This window comes from Oryctolagus cuniculus, chromosome 14 (assembly GCF_051225735.1).
Source record: "Oryctolagus cuniculus isolate XC-2025 breed Fujian yellow rabbit chromosome 14, ASM5122573v1, whole genome shotgun sequence".
NCBI classification, from domain to species: Eukaryota; Metazoa; Chordata; class Mammalia; order Lagomorpha; family Leporidae; genus Oryctolagus; species Oryctolagus cuniculus.
In genome coordinates this window covers 68,392,363-68,405,813 of record NC_142880.1, presented here as the reverse complement: position 1 = coordinate 68,405,813, position 13,451 = coordinate 68,392,363, and positions in this window count along the sequence as shown.

The following is a 13,451-nucleotide window of genomic DNA, read 5'->3' as shown; positions in this document are numbered from 1 at the left end:
TGGAGGTTTTGGACATTTTGGCAGCTAGCAGGTGAAAGATCTTTCCCTCTTTCTGTCTCTTGTCTCTCTCTCTCTCTCCTCCATGTCTCAGTGTGCTTCAAACATAAAGAACTTCTAAAAGAGAAAAAAAGCAACTCACCACATAGGAGCTGTGATTGAAAACAAGCAGTCCCACTGGAGAGTGCAAGAGCCCCAGCCCCACAGAACAGAACAGAAGTCGCTGATGTTTTCACGTCCTGGGACCAAGGACCTTCCCATGGCCTGCAGCAGGTGGGCAGCTGGGCAGCTCCACTGTGGGGGTGAAAGGACAGTCTGAGGCAGCAGGGCACTGCCTGGGGAGTCCCTGAGGACAACTCAGCCGAGGCTTCGTCCTGTAGATGCCTTCAGAAGCTTGGCCAGTCCGAGGAGGCTGCAGCAGTGCCCCCTGAAGAAGCTGGAGCCTCAGAGCTGGGGCCACGGAACAGGAGACCTTGTGGCTTCAGTGGAGTCTCGGGCTGCGACTTGTCTGCTGGGTCTTTCGCCGGCTCCGCAGAGACACCGGATCAATGTTGGTCATGGTGCATCCCGCCTGTGCTGCTCTGCACAGGAAACAGCTGCCTGCCGGGAGTCCAGCCGAGGGAAGCCACAGAAGGTCCTGGGCAGGAGGATCCTGGCGCTCGTCTATTGGACCTTGTGCACCTCCTTCATCCCACGGCCGCACTAGAAACATGCGGGAGAAAGCATGATGGCAGTTTGTAAAATTTCATTCAGGAACGGAGAGAAAATCTCAACAATCTCTTCGAGGGACTGAGGTCCGCGCTGTCCCACGGTTTGTTCTACCAGGGTCTCCAAGCGAGGCGTCTGCTCAGAGTCCTCAGGGCGCTGGGTCTGCAAAGGCAGATGGCAGGGGTGGTCTCAGGTCATGTGCAATAGTTCATTCAGATTGTGGTGGGTCTAGTTTTAATTGGCCAATTATCTTTTTTTTTTTTTTTTTGACAGGCAGAGTGGATAGTGAGAGAGAGAGACAGAGAGAGAAAGGTCTTCCTTTTGCCATTGGTTCACCCTCCAATGGCCGCCACAAGTGGAGTGCTGTGGCTGGCGCTCCGCACTGATCCAAAGGCAGGATCCAGGTGCTTCTCCTGGTCTCCCATGGGGTGCAGGGCCCAAGCACTTGGGCCATCCTCCACTGCCTTCCCAGGCCACAGCAGAGAGCTGGCCTGGAAGAGGGGCAACCTGGACAGAATCCGGCACCCCGATCAGGACTAGAACCCAGTGTGTCAGTGCCACTAGGTGGAGGATTAGCCTATTGAGCCACGGCGCCTGCCCCAATTATCTTTTGTCCCTTTGTCCGTTTTAACTCTAAGACACAGTGGGTACTTTCAGTTGCTTATCCACTGTAGAGGTAAAGAGCCCTAAAAGCCAACAAGTTTGGAGTAAGGATTATAAGCAAATAGACCTACTCTGGAATTGAAGCAGGTGGGGTCACTTGCCCGGGGCTAGGTGGCTTGTTCCCAGACCAAGACTTACTCCCATCAGCCGGTGCCACGGCTCTAGGCTAATCCTCCGCATGTACCCTGGGTTCTAGTCCTGGTTGGGGCGCCAGATTCTGTCCTGGTTGCTCCTCTTCCAGTCCAGCTCTCTGCTGTGGCCCGGGAAGGCAGTGCAAGATTGCCCAGGTCCTTGGGCCCTGCACCCACATGGGAGACCAGGAAGAAACACCTGGCTCTTGGTTTTAGATCAGTGCAATGCACCGGCCGAAACGCACTTCCGTAGCGGCCACTTGAGGGGTGAACCATAAGAAAAAGGATGTCCTTTCTCTCTTTCTCTCTCTCTCTCTCTCTCTCTCTCTCTCTCTCAGTGTCCAACTCTGCCTGTCAAAAAAATAAAAGATAAATAAATAGGAAGGATACCGCCTAAGACTTTGCACCTGAGAGGGTGGGAGGCTCTGGGTCCCCAGAAGACAAAGATTGAAGGTATATATGGGAAGGCAGAGTTGTGGGATGTTGACAGGAAACCCTGAGTAGGATTCAGAGGGAAGAAATATCAGAAAGACCAGTGAGAATCCCAGCTAATTCTCAGGTTGCTACCCTCTGCATAGTGTCTTGGAGGCCTAGCAAGTGTGAGAACCCATATCTGCATAGGAGATGCCTGTACTGGCCAGTGAACACTACAGCATATCATCACTTTCCTTCCTTCCTTCCTTCCTTCCTTCCTTCCTTCCTTCCTTCCTTCCTTCCTTCCTTCCTTCCTTCCTTCCTTCCTTCCTTCTTCTTTTCTTTCTAGATTTATGTAAAAGACTTAGAGATCTTCCCCATTCTGGCTCATTCCCTTGATGATGGCCAAAGCCAGCACTGGGTCAAGCCAAAGCCAGGAGCGTCACTGGGGTCTCTGATATTTGGTAGTAGGGGCCAAAACACTTCCCTGCTGCTTTCCCAGGCCATTAGCAGAGAGCTGGATGGGAGGTGGAACAGCCAGGACACCAGTGGGTCCCGATTGCCGGCATCCTGTCAGTGGCTTTATAGCTACACCAGAACACCAGCTAGATCGAATTTTATTATTTTTCTTCAGGTTTTTAATTTACGTTAGGTGGATGAATTTCATGTATTTCATATATACAGATTTAGGAGCATAGTGATGCTTATTTTACTTCTAATGCCATTTTCCTTTTTTTATTTCCTTTATTTATTTGAAGATGGAGTTACAGAGAGAGGCAGAGACAGAGAGAGAGGTGCTGGTTCACTCCCCAGATGGCCACAACAGCCAGAGCTGTGCTGATCTGAAGCCAGGAGCCAGGAGCTTCCTCCAGGTCTCCTTCGCAGGTGCAGGGAAGCAGGGAACAAGCCCTTGGGTCATATTCTACTGCTATCCCAGGCTATAGCAGAGAGCTGTACTGGAAGAGGAGCAGCCGGACTAGAACCAGTGCCCATATAGGGTGCAGGCGCTTCAGGCTAGGGCGTTAACCTGCTGCATCACATCACAAGACCCTCTAAATCCGTTTTCTGATGTATTAACTCCTAGGAATAAGGTCCCCACCCACATTCCTGCCACCTAATGAGAACCAGCCAGGAGGCCAGAGCCCTATAACAAAGCAAAAGGTGGGGCCTGTGCTGGGACACGGTAGGTTAATTCTCCAGATTGGTGGCAGCATCCTAAATGGACAAGAGTTCTAGCCCTGGCTACTCCACTTCTGATCCAACTCCCTGCTGTGGCCTGGGAAGGCAGTAAAGATGTCCCAAGTGCTGGGCCCCTGCACCCATGTGGGAGACCCAGAAAAAACTCCTGGCTCCTGGCTTCAAATTGGTCCAGATCCTGCCATTGAGGGTACTGGGGAGTGAGCCAGCAGATGGAAGACCTTACTCTCTGTCTCTCCCTCTCACTGTCTATAACTCTACTTCTCAAATAAATACATTAAGTCTTTAAAAAAATAATAATAAGTTGGGCCTGGGCCAAGGCTCACTTGGTTAATCCTCCATCTGTGGCGCCGGCATCCCATAAGAGCATAGGCAGGAAGAAGCACCTGGCTCCTGATTTCAGACCGGCACAGTGCTGGCCATGGAGGCCATTTGGGGTGTGAACCAACGGAAAGAAGACCTTTCTCTCTGTCTCTCTCTCTGTCTTTAACTCTACCTGTCAAATAAATTTAAAAACTAAAAAAAAAGAAAGGCTAAATGGCCATGACTTCTGAATCCCAGCAACTCACAATCCCTTGGTGGGATCCCACCGCAATGGAGCCTCCCTCTCCTGGCTCCACAGTAGAGACCTGGGAGTCCTGGAAGTTACAGGTGCCAAGTGCAGCAGTGCCAGGCCCTAGCTGCTCCCTTTTGAAATTTTGACCTGAACTCATTCTCCTGGGACAGCTTAGAGTTGCAAAGCGACCCGCTCTCCACCCTCCCCAGGACTCTCAGTCAGAAATGGTTATGTAATAGTCACTTTCCCAGGGTGCGCACCACCTTGAGGCTCAGGAGGGGCGCAGAGCCCCACACCCAGGATGGCCACAACCGAACAGAAGCCCCGGGCACTCCCAGGAAATGGCTCCAGTGACATACAATGAGATCCCAAGACCTCTGATGGCAGAGACACCACGGGGCCTCACCCTTCTGCTCGGGGGGCAACCACAGTGGAATCCGTCAAGTCTGCTGGCACAGGATTCAATCCACACTGCACTCAAGACCATAAAGTTGCTTTGACCTCACATCTGCAGCGACCAGGAGCCTGAAGATTTCTGCTTCCACCCTGACAGAGGACTCTGTGGGTTCTGCAACAGAAACCCTCCTGAGATCGCCGATGCACCATGCAAATGTGCCTGCGGAGCGCATGTCCAATTTTCTTTCACCTTCCCAAATAAAAGCTGACCACGTGCAGAATTCCTGTGTGTGGCATTCCTCCTAAGGATATTAGAAAAAGATGGGGCCCAAAGAGTTGGGTTTGAGAGATGGCACTCACGGGGCTTGAGACACTGGCTGCCCTGCTGTGCTGGCTGTGCCTCTGGCTACAGTTCCAGGCTTGGTGGAGCCAGTAGGGATATCTGAAATACCAAGGGAAGAAAGGTGTTTGGGGCACTGCTTTGTAGAATTCTATTGAGCCAAAACATAACAGTAGCAGTGCTGGAGCAGAGACTGAAACCCACGGAAAGAGAGAGAAGAATGTCTGTGCAGGGAATAAGGGAGAATGGTATCTGGGAGGGGCGGCAGGGGGACTCCAGTTACCCAGCCCTGAGTTGGGTCACTGGAAACGGAACTGCCCTGCAGTCAAAGGACTCCAGGTCAGAGGCGCAAGCCTTGTTCGCTCTAAGCTGAAAAGCCCTTCACTCAGCCCAGCGTCCATAGGAACCACTGCTGCCAAGGGGATGACCAAGTGGGGTCAGCCACATCACAAGCAGAACTGTAAATTTCCTGTTTGAATGTCCCCTGCCTTCACCTGGCTAGCTCTCTTCCCGGGTCAGCTAGGTAATGAAAGTCAACAGGGTTCCTTTCCTAACGAGGTTCACACCTCCCTTATGATGTACCAGGGCTCTCTTTTATGGCCTGAGGGAGCAGTAGAAGATGGCCCATGTCTTTGGGCCCCTGCATGATGTACGACATCCAGAAGAATCTCCTGGCTCCTGGTTTGGATTGATGCAGCTCCGGCCATCACAGCCATCTGGGGAGTGAACCAGCAGATGAAGACCTCTCTCTCTCTCTCTCTCTCTCTCTCTCTCTCTCTCCCCCCTCTGCCTCTCTGTAACCCTGCCTATCAATGAAATAAATAAATCTTAAAATCAAGTATTTTCACAATTCTTCCTAAATATGTCAGATTCTCTGACTCCCATAGCAGAAGAACTTTTGTTGTTGTTGTTGTTGTTGTTGTTAGTGTATAACACACAACTTCTCCAGAATAGGGTAATAGAGAAATGAAGTGTAAGACAATATGATATAAGTAGTCAAGAAACCTTTCAAGGATACTGGACACCAGTAGGCTTTTGAAGTAAGAATTATAGTATAATTTAACACTGTGTAAATCAAAACTCCCTAATGAAGCATCTCTAAACTCATCAGATGTTTCTGTCTAGGGGAGTTGAGAAAGCTAGTGACCTTCTCTGTGCACGTCTGCAACAGGCGCTACACAACAGGCGTAGGTGTGGAGAGCACAGTGCCTGTTAGGACTCCCTCTACCCTGTGGTACAGTTACCCAGGCTCTGCTTTCTATCTACAAGCAGGAGAACACTCACCCATGGAGAGACGTGTCCCTGCTACTTCATGAATGAAGTGCTAACATCAGCTTTGTGGTTTCAGTACCAGAATTCTCTCCATAAGCACTTCCTGGGGCCAACCAGTGGCATAGTATGTTAAGTATTATATGCAGAGCCAGACATCCCACATGGGAGCAAGTTTGAGTGTTGGCTGCTCAACTTCCCATCCTGCTCTCTGTTGATGGCCTGGGGAAGCAGTAGCAAATGGCTCAAGTGCCTGAGCCCTAGCACCTGCGGGGGAGCCTGGAAGACTCCTTGCTTTGGATCAGCACAGCTCCAGCTGTTGTGGCCAGCAGGTGGTAGAACTCTCTCTCTGGCTCTCCCTCTTTCTTTCTGTAATCTGACTCTCAGTAAATAAATGAATCCTTTAAAAAGAGAGAGAGAGAGAGAGAGAGAGAGAGAGAGAGAGAGAGAAGAACATATTAGGCAGTTCTAAGGCCTTATTAAAAAAAATAGGTACTTGCAGCTCAGAGTTGCTCTGCTTTACTTTTTAAGATTTATTTATATATTTGAAACTCAGAGCTACACAGAGAGAAGAGAGGCAGAGAGGGAAAGAGAGAGAGAAAGAGAGAGAGAGAGAAAGAGGTCTTCCACCCGAAGGTTCACTCCCAAGTTGGCCACAATGCCTGGAGCAGCGATGATCTGAAGCTAAGAGCCAGGAGCTTTTTCAGGGTTTCTCATGTGGGCGCAGGGGCCCAAGGTCTTGGGCCGTCCTGTACTGCTTTCCCAGACCACACTGCTCTGTTTTGGAAAGATCTGTTCTCTAGAACTGCCCTCTAATCTAGCAACTCTACCTCAGGGCATAAACCTCCCCAAAATGGAATGCAAATTCTCAAAGAGATATTTTATACCCGTGTTCATAGCAATATTGCTCATAATAGCTTAAAAAAGGAAGCATTTCATGTGGCCATAATTGATAAACAACCCATCAAAATTTGGTTATATATTGAACAGCATTCTGTTTCATCCTACTTATGAATGAAATTCTGAGATCTACAACATGAATGAAATTCCATCTTCCTGAGATACAAATTCCCAGGAAGTGTCCTTCTAACAACTCCACACCCTCAATTCCCAGTGTGCACAGTGGAACTCACCTGCTGAAAGAGGGAGGAGTGAGATGGGACTAAGTCTTGCTCTGGGAACAAGCCACCAGCCTTAGAACCCTGACCTTCAACAGACTTCAGTTCCAGAGTGGATCTACTTGCTCATAATCCCTACACCAAACTTACTAGCTTTCTAGGACACTTTGCTCCCCAGAGGAAAAGCCACTGAAACTATCCACTGCATCGTAGGGAACAAAAGGACTGGGGACAGAGGAAAACTGGGTAATTTAAGCTAGACCCATCACCTCTGACTAAGCCATTACACACACACACACACACACACACTCAGGTTTGCAACTATCCAGCTGTGCGATTACACGCAAAAAATGGCCAACCCCGGCTTTCTCCCTAGCCCAGGAGACCAGCACAGACCACTTCCCACGGCTCCTTCTCCCGACATCCACAGCAGGAACACTACAAGAATTTTGCACGCGGGACAGTTTTTCTTGAGAAAGTGAAAGAAAAACGGCACAGAGGGTTAAAGCCCTGGCCTGAAGCGCCGGCATCCCATTTAGGCACTGGTTCGAGACCCTGCTGTTCAACTTGCCATCCAGCTCTCTGCTATAGCTGCCCCCTTTCTTCCCAATGCCTCTGCTCTTGAGACTGTTGCTTAGTCCATAGGGAAGTACTTTCCCATCCCTGCAGACCTCAGAGGTAGGGCCGCCAGCCACAACAACGGAGAAGGCGCAGCCCCCAGGGGTGGGGTGAAGAGCTGTCCATCATGGACCCGATTCCCTGGACCCTGAAGGACCCACAGACGCCCACGAGACAGATGGATGCTGTTGTCTCAGCCTCGGTCTCCAACATTGTCCTGCTCTAGGCACAGACCACCAGAAGTAGAGACCTCTGACGGCAGAGGCCCTCTGCAATGTTGGGCACAGCCTGACCCCCACCACCACCACGGGAACTTTCCAGGCTGCCTGGAGGCAGATGGTGGATCTGCCTCCTGAGTCCCAGAACCCTTGAGGTTTCTACCTTGATGCCCCTTACAGCCAAGAGCTCTAAAGAGACATCATTCTCCAGTTGATTAGGTCTTGGTTCCAAGGCAAGGACAAGATGTGTGCCAGCACTGTGTGTTGTAAGCAGGCTTCTCCTGGTTTGCCCCAGCAATAAAATGGCCCTCAAATGCAAATTCAGTCTTGTGTATCTGGTATGATTGTTGATGGCCTGGGCAGTGGTATATGAGGACCTGGGTTAGGATAGCATGGGACCCCCAGAGCCTTCCCCTGGCTGAGACCTGGAATGTGTTGTGGGTCCCTGAACAGGGGTGGCACCACATGTCTAGTGTGGGCCTGTGCATAGTGAAGCTCCCAGCACCTGTGTGGCTGATTTAAAACTCCTAAAGACACAACACATAAATACACATATACACCAAAAATGCTGTTAACACTAATCAACAAGTTCAACACAGTAGCAGCATACAAAATTAACAACACATTTGCATCCTTTAACAATAAGCAATTTGAAACAAAAATTAGAAAAAAAATCCCATTTACAACTGTATCAAAATGAACACCAGGAATTAATCCAGGAGGTGGTGCAATTACATGATGAAAACTACAAAATATTTATGAAAAAAATTAAAGAATTAAATACATTGAAAGATATCCCATGCCTATGTATTGGAGATTCAGTAATGCTAAGATCACAAAAGCACCCAAAACAATCTACTAAATCTACCCTAAAACTTCTATGCAATCTTGAAGAGCCCACAAAATTCCAAACAATTTTAAAAATAAAAATCTAAAGTTGGAGGACCATCCTCTCTGATTTCAAAACAGATTACAGGCCGGCGCCGCGGCTCACTAGGCTAATCCTCCGCCTAGCGGCGCCGGCACACCGGGTTCTAGTCCCGGTCGGGGCGCCGGATTCTGTCCCGGTTGCCCCTCTTCCAGGCCAGCCCTCTGCTGTGGCCAGGGAGTGCAGTGGAGGATGGCCCAGGTGCTTGGGCCCTGCACCCCATGGGAGACCAGGAAAAGCACCTGGCTCCTGGCTCCTGCCATCGGATCAGCGCGGTGCGCCGGCCGCAGCGCGCCGGCCGCGGTGGCCATTGGAGGGTGAACCAACGGCAAAGGAAGACCTTTCTCTCTGTCTCTCTCTCTCACTGTCCACTCTGCCTGTCAAAAAAAAAAAAAAAAAAAAAAAAAAAAAAAAAAAAAAAACAGATTACAAAGGTACAGCAACAAAACCGTGTGGAAACTGCATACAGGCAGATAAATAGACTACACCTAACAGTAGTTCTGGGGCAGAGACTGAAACCCAGGGATGGAGAGAGAGGAAGGTTTGTGCGGGGACTAAGGGGGAATGGTATCTGGAGCGGGGGCAGGGGAATCTCAAAGGGTAATTTTTGGGAGGGAATCCTCAGGTTCTGTGGGAGGTGACCAATTCCAAAACCTACTCTCAAGTAGAAAATTATGTTAGCTTTTCAGTATTTGTAGAGGCAAAACAACAGGGATGGGGCATATCTTTAAATTAGAAGTAACCAACGATGATCGAAGTGCTGAAAGGAAAACCAAAGTAATTAGCACAATGGAATATATGCTGTGCAAAACAATCACATTGGTGCTCTTCATACGATGGTGTTGTTCTCCTGGTCGATAATCGAGACAAGCTTGGAGAAGAGTGGACTATGTTTATCAAAATATATGAAGATTAAATTTGCAATGCATTTTGAAACACTAGACTTACAATTGTTTCATAAATACATAAACAGAAGTTACGTGAAAACATGCAGTAAGTAAAACCTAGAATCTACAAAATGTCAAACCATAAGTTTTTTTAAAAGATTGATTTTATTTATTTGAAAGACAGAGTTACAGAGAGAGAGAGAGAGAGAGAGAGAGAGAGAGAGGTCTTCCATCCACTGGTTCACTCCTCAAATCCCTGCAAGGGATGAGAATCAGCCATTTGGAGATGGAAAGTGCAGGGCATAGGAAGAGCATTTCCTGGCAAGAAAGTGGAGACTTCAGGATGTTACAGAAACAGTACCCCTGATCTTTATTACCCTGATGAAGAGTCTTGGCAATCCCTTCCCCCATACACTCCCTTCCTCTTCCTGACCCACCTGATTGGGTGTTAAGTCAGAGGGCATTTTCAAGGGTTCCTTCTGGTGGATTTGATAACCTATGTTCCCTTCGGTAGTGAGAGATAAGTCACCTGTGAACATTCTCAAGCTGGAGCAGAATGAGAAGGAAGCTCTCCAAGCATGGGGTGAGGGTGCCTGAGACACACACTTCTCCATCTTTGTGTCCCTGTTTTCCCTGTCCAGACCTCCAATGCCTGCACCTTCCACGCCAGTCCTCCCAGCAGGATCACTGCAGCAGAACTTGGCAAAGAAGGAGTCCAGGGAAGCAGAGGAAAGTTTGCTGAGATTTGCCTGGGAGCAGAAGAGTTGTTTGGAGGCAGCTGCAGGGTAACCTGGGAAGCTGGGAGGGGCCCCTGGGCGGGCATGGTCAGAAGAGCCAGGAGCGCTTCCCCAGGCAAGTGTGGGAGGGTCTCAGGCTTGCACTGCATTCCCTCTTTCCACCTGATCTCTGCAGCTCGTATGCGCAGCTTGGACCATTGTCTACACAGACCCGTGGAGCGCCCCTGTGCACGGGGTCGCCACTGCCCTCTACATCTCAGCCAAATAGACGCTCCAGAGTTGCATGCTGCTCCCAACCCAGATCCCCATGAGCCACTGCCCAGGCGAACACCAGCCACACCACAAAAGCGAAAAAGAATTTGCATTTTGGACCATTTTATTCCAGGGGCAAACCAAAGAGAAGGCTGCATACAAAGCATTATGCTAGCAGAAATGTGTCACCGCATGTGACCACATAAGACTGAGGCAACAGGACAAGAATATCTATTCCTGGCACTTGGCTGAATGGGGCATCGAGGTGGAAACCTCAAGGGTCCAGGGTCCCCAGGCAGAAGTGGAGGGTGGGATCTGCCACCAGCCAGACTCAAAGTTCTCCTGGTGTCGGGGCGGGTCAGGCTGTGGGCCTCCACCATCAGAGGTCTCCATCTCCAGTGGTCTATCTGGAGAAGGAAGATCTTAGGGACTGAGGCTGAGACGGCAGCGTCCATCTGTCTCACGGGTGTCTGTGGGTCCTTCTGGGTCCAGAGCGTCAGTTCCTTGCGGGGCAGCGCTTCACCCCAACCCCAGGGGCTGCACCTTCTCGGTTCTTGTGGCCAGCGTCCCTGGCTCTGAAGTCTGCAGGGCCAGGAAAGCACTTCCCTGTAGATGGACCTGTGGTCCCAAGAGCAGAGACTCTGCATTGGATATAAAGGGGCAACCAGGGCTCTGGATGGCAGGTGCTCAGGGCTGGCGGCCTCTGAGGCCCACTGGTTTGCTCTGCAGAAAAGCAAGCTCCCAAACAGAGCACAGGAAGTGCGTTTTGGCCTCTCTGGAGCTCAGGTGGTCAGAATCCTAGGCATGCAGAGGGCAGTTCTAGGACAGAAGTCCACAGGGGCAGAAGGAGGGCCTCCACTATGGGGCCTCACGCTCCCTCCAAGCCATTGGGGGAAGAGCATCTTGTAGCAGGCTATGACCTAGGCTGGGGCTGTTTTCCTTTCCCGGTTCCTCCCAGATGAAGACCTCGGTTTTCAGCAGCTTCCGTGTTCCTGCCCTGACTCCAGAGGTCGCTCTGGCCGTGGGTCTGTCCTCCTCCGTGGGCGCTGGCATCTCCAGGCTGGGTCAGACACACTTCTTGAGGTGGCTGGGGGTCCACGGTGCTCTCAGCCATCGGCTCCTGGACATCTGGGTCTCGACAGCGTTTCTGCCCGCATTGCACCTCGGCCGTGGCTCCCACACTGGCAGAAGCCTCACGCCGCAGCCCGTGGACTCCGGAGTTCCCTTCTGCGCAGGACTGGGGGCGCTGGCACGAGTGGCTGCTCAGTGCTTCGAAGTTATCCAGGGCCCAGGCCCACGCCTGTTCTGGGCTCAGCCCTGGAGGCATGTGGGGCTCCGGAGGGGCCCTAGGCCAGCACAGTGCTTCCAGGGAGGAGGGGTGGAGCGCCATTGCTGCTTCTCCCCTGCAGGCCAAGTGTGTAGCTTCTCTCTGCTCAGGGGAAGGTGCAAATGAGGTAGTCCTGTCCTGACTGTGCCTTTTATAGTGGTCTGCCAGGGGGTGGGGATGCAAATCCCTTCAGAGTGAGGAGATTAGGCCAACAGCTGCATCTCTGAGCTCCCTGGGTGTGGTCAGAGGAGGACAGGGAAGGAAGGGGGTGGGGTGGAGGAAAGATGCAGTTATTGGCCATTGCTGGTCAGTGTGAAAGTCTCTCAGGTGTCAGACGACCCACATATGCTCATGACTGATTCTTGTCCCATCTTGAGGTTTCACAGATGAGCCTCAGTGATAGCAGTGCAAGGTCATAGCCAGTCCTCAAGGATGATTATGGTGTAGGGTCATGAATAAAGGAGGAATTCAACTGCACCAAGAAAAGCATTGTACAAGCTGACGGGGGTCTTCTGCTGAGATGTGATTGGCAGGCACCAGGCACGGGTCTCTGCTTCCCTCCTTTGCTTCAAGGTGCTGTGCACCCTGGGAAAGTAAATGCTCCGTGAGGATTTCCAGCTGAGAGTCTCAGGGACTGTGAAGAGCAGGTTGCTGTCCGACTCTGGGCTGTCCCATGAGGACTCGCTCAGGTCAAAATAAAATAGGAGAGGCCAAGGTCCGGCATTGCCCAATCTGGGCGCCTGTGGCTTCCAGGACCCTGGGGACTGTGTTTTCCATGACTCCGGAGCTGGGGTGTGGAGACTTCTGGATCTCTACCATGGAGCTGGGAGAGCGCAGCTCCATCGGGGAGGTATCTCACCAAGGGGACCACAAGTGGCTAGAATTTGGGATTCAGAAGCCTCCACCTTTTGCCTTTTTATGTTGCCCTGCCCTCGGGGGTGGTCCTAATCAGCTGATTGTAGTGTGGGTGGGGCAGTTAATCCTAGGAGCTCATTACATGAGATGATGGGATTAGAAATAAAATGCCCTCATCTGGGAGCAGGTTTCCTAGAATGGCTTAGTTTGGAGACCAAGAGCAGGAGTCCTACTGGCCTGGAGAGGAGCGCTGTTGTTATAGACCATGATTCATAGAAAGGGATTTTCTGGAAGGACAAGGGCTAGTCCCACCTCAACATAATGGAAACCACGTATGAAAAGCCCACGAGTGCCGTGCTCAACTGTGATAGACTAGAAACTTCTCAAGATCAGAAACACAGTAAAGTTATGCACGTTCACGTTCCACTTAGTTCTGGTAGTAGTTCTAGTCAAAACCATTAAGCATGAAAATATGTTGATAAGATCTCAATAGTAAGAAGTGAAATTGAGTATGTTCTCTTCACATAAAATGTGATCATTTTATTATTATTTCAATTTATTTGAAAGAATTGCAGAGGGAGAAGAAGAGACAGAAATTTTTCATCTGTTGGTTCACACCCAAAATTGGCCAAAAATGTCAGGCTATGTAGGAGATCCCCAGAGATGGGCTGGGTACTCCATGCAGTTAGCCTGGCTGCTGGCAGGCAGAGGGAGCCCCAGGGCACATTTCCCTCCACCCCCACCTTCTGCCAATCAGGTATATTGCTGGGGGGGGGGTGTAGGGAATCCCAGGCCCATCCGGAGAGATACTGTAGCCTACTAGACATTCAAGCTGATTGG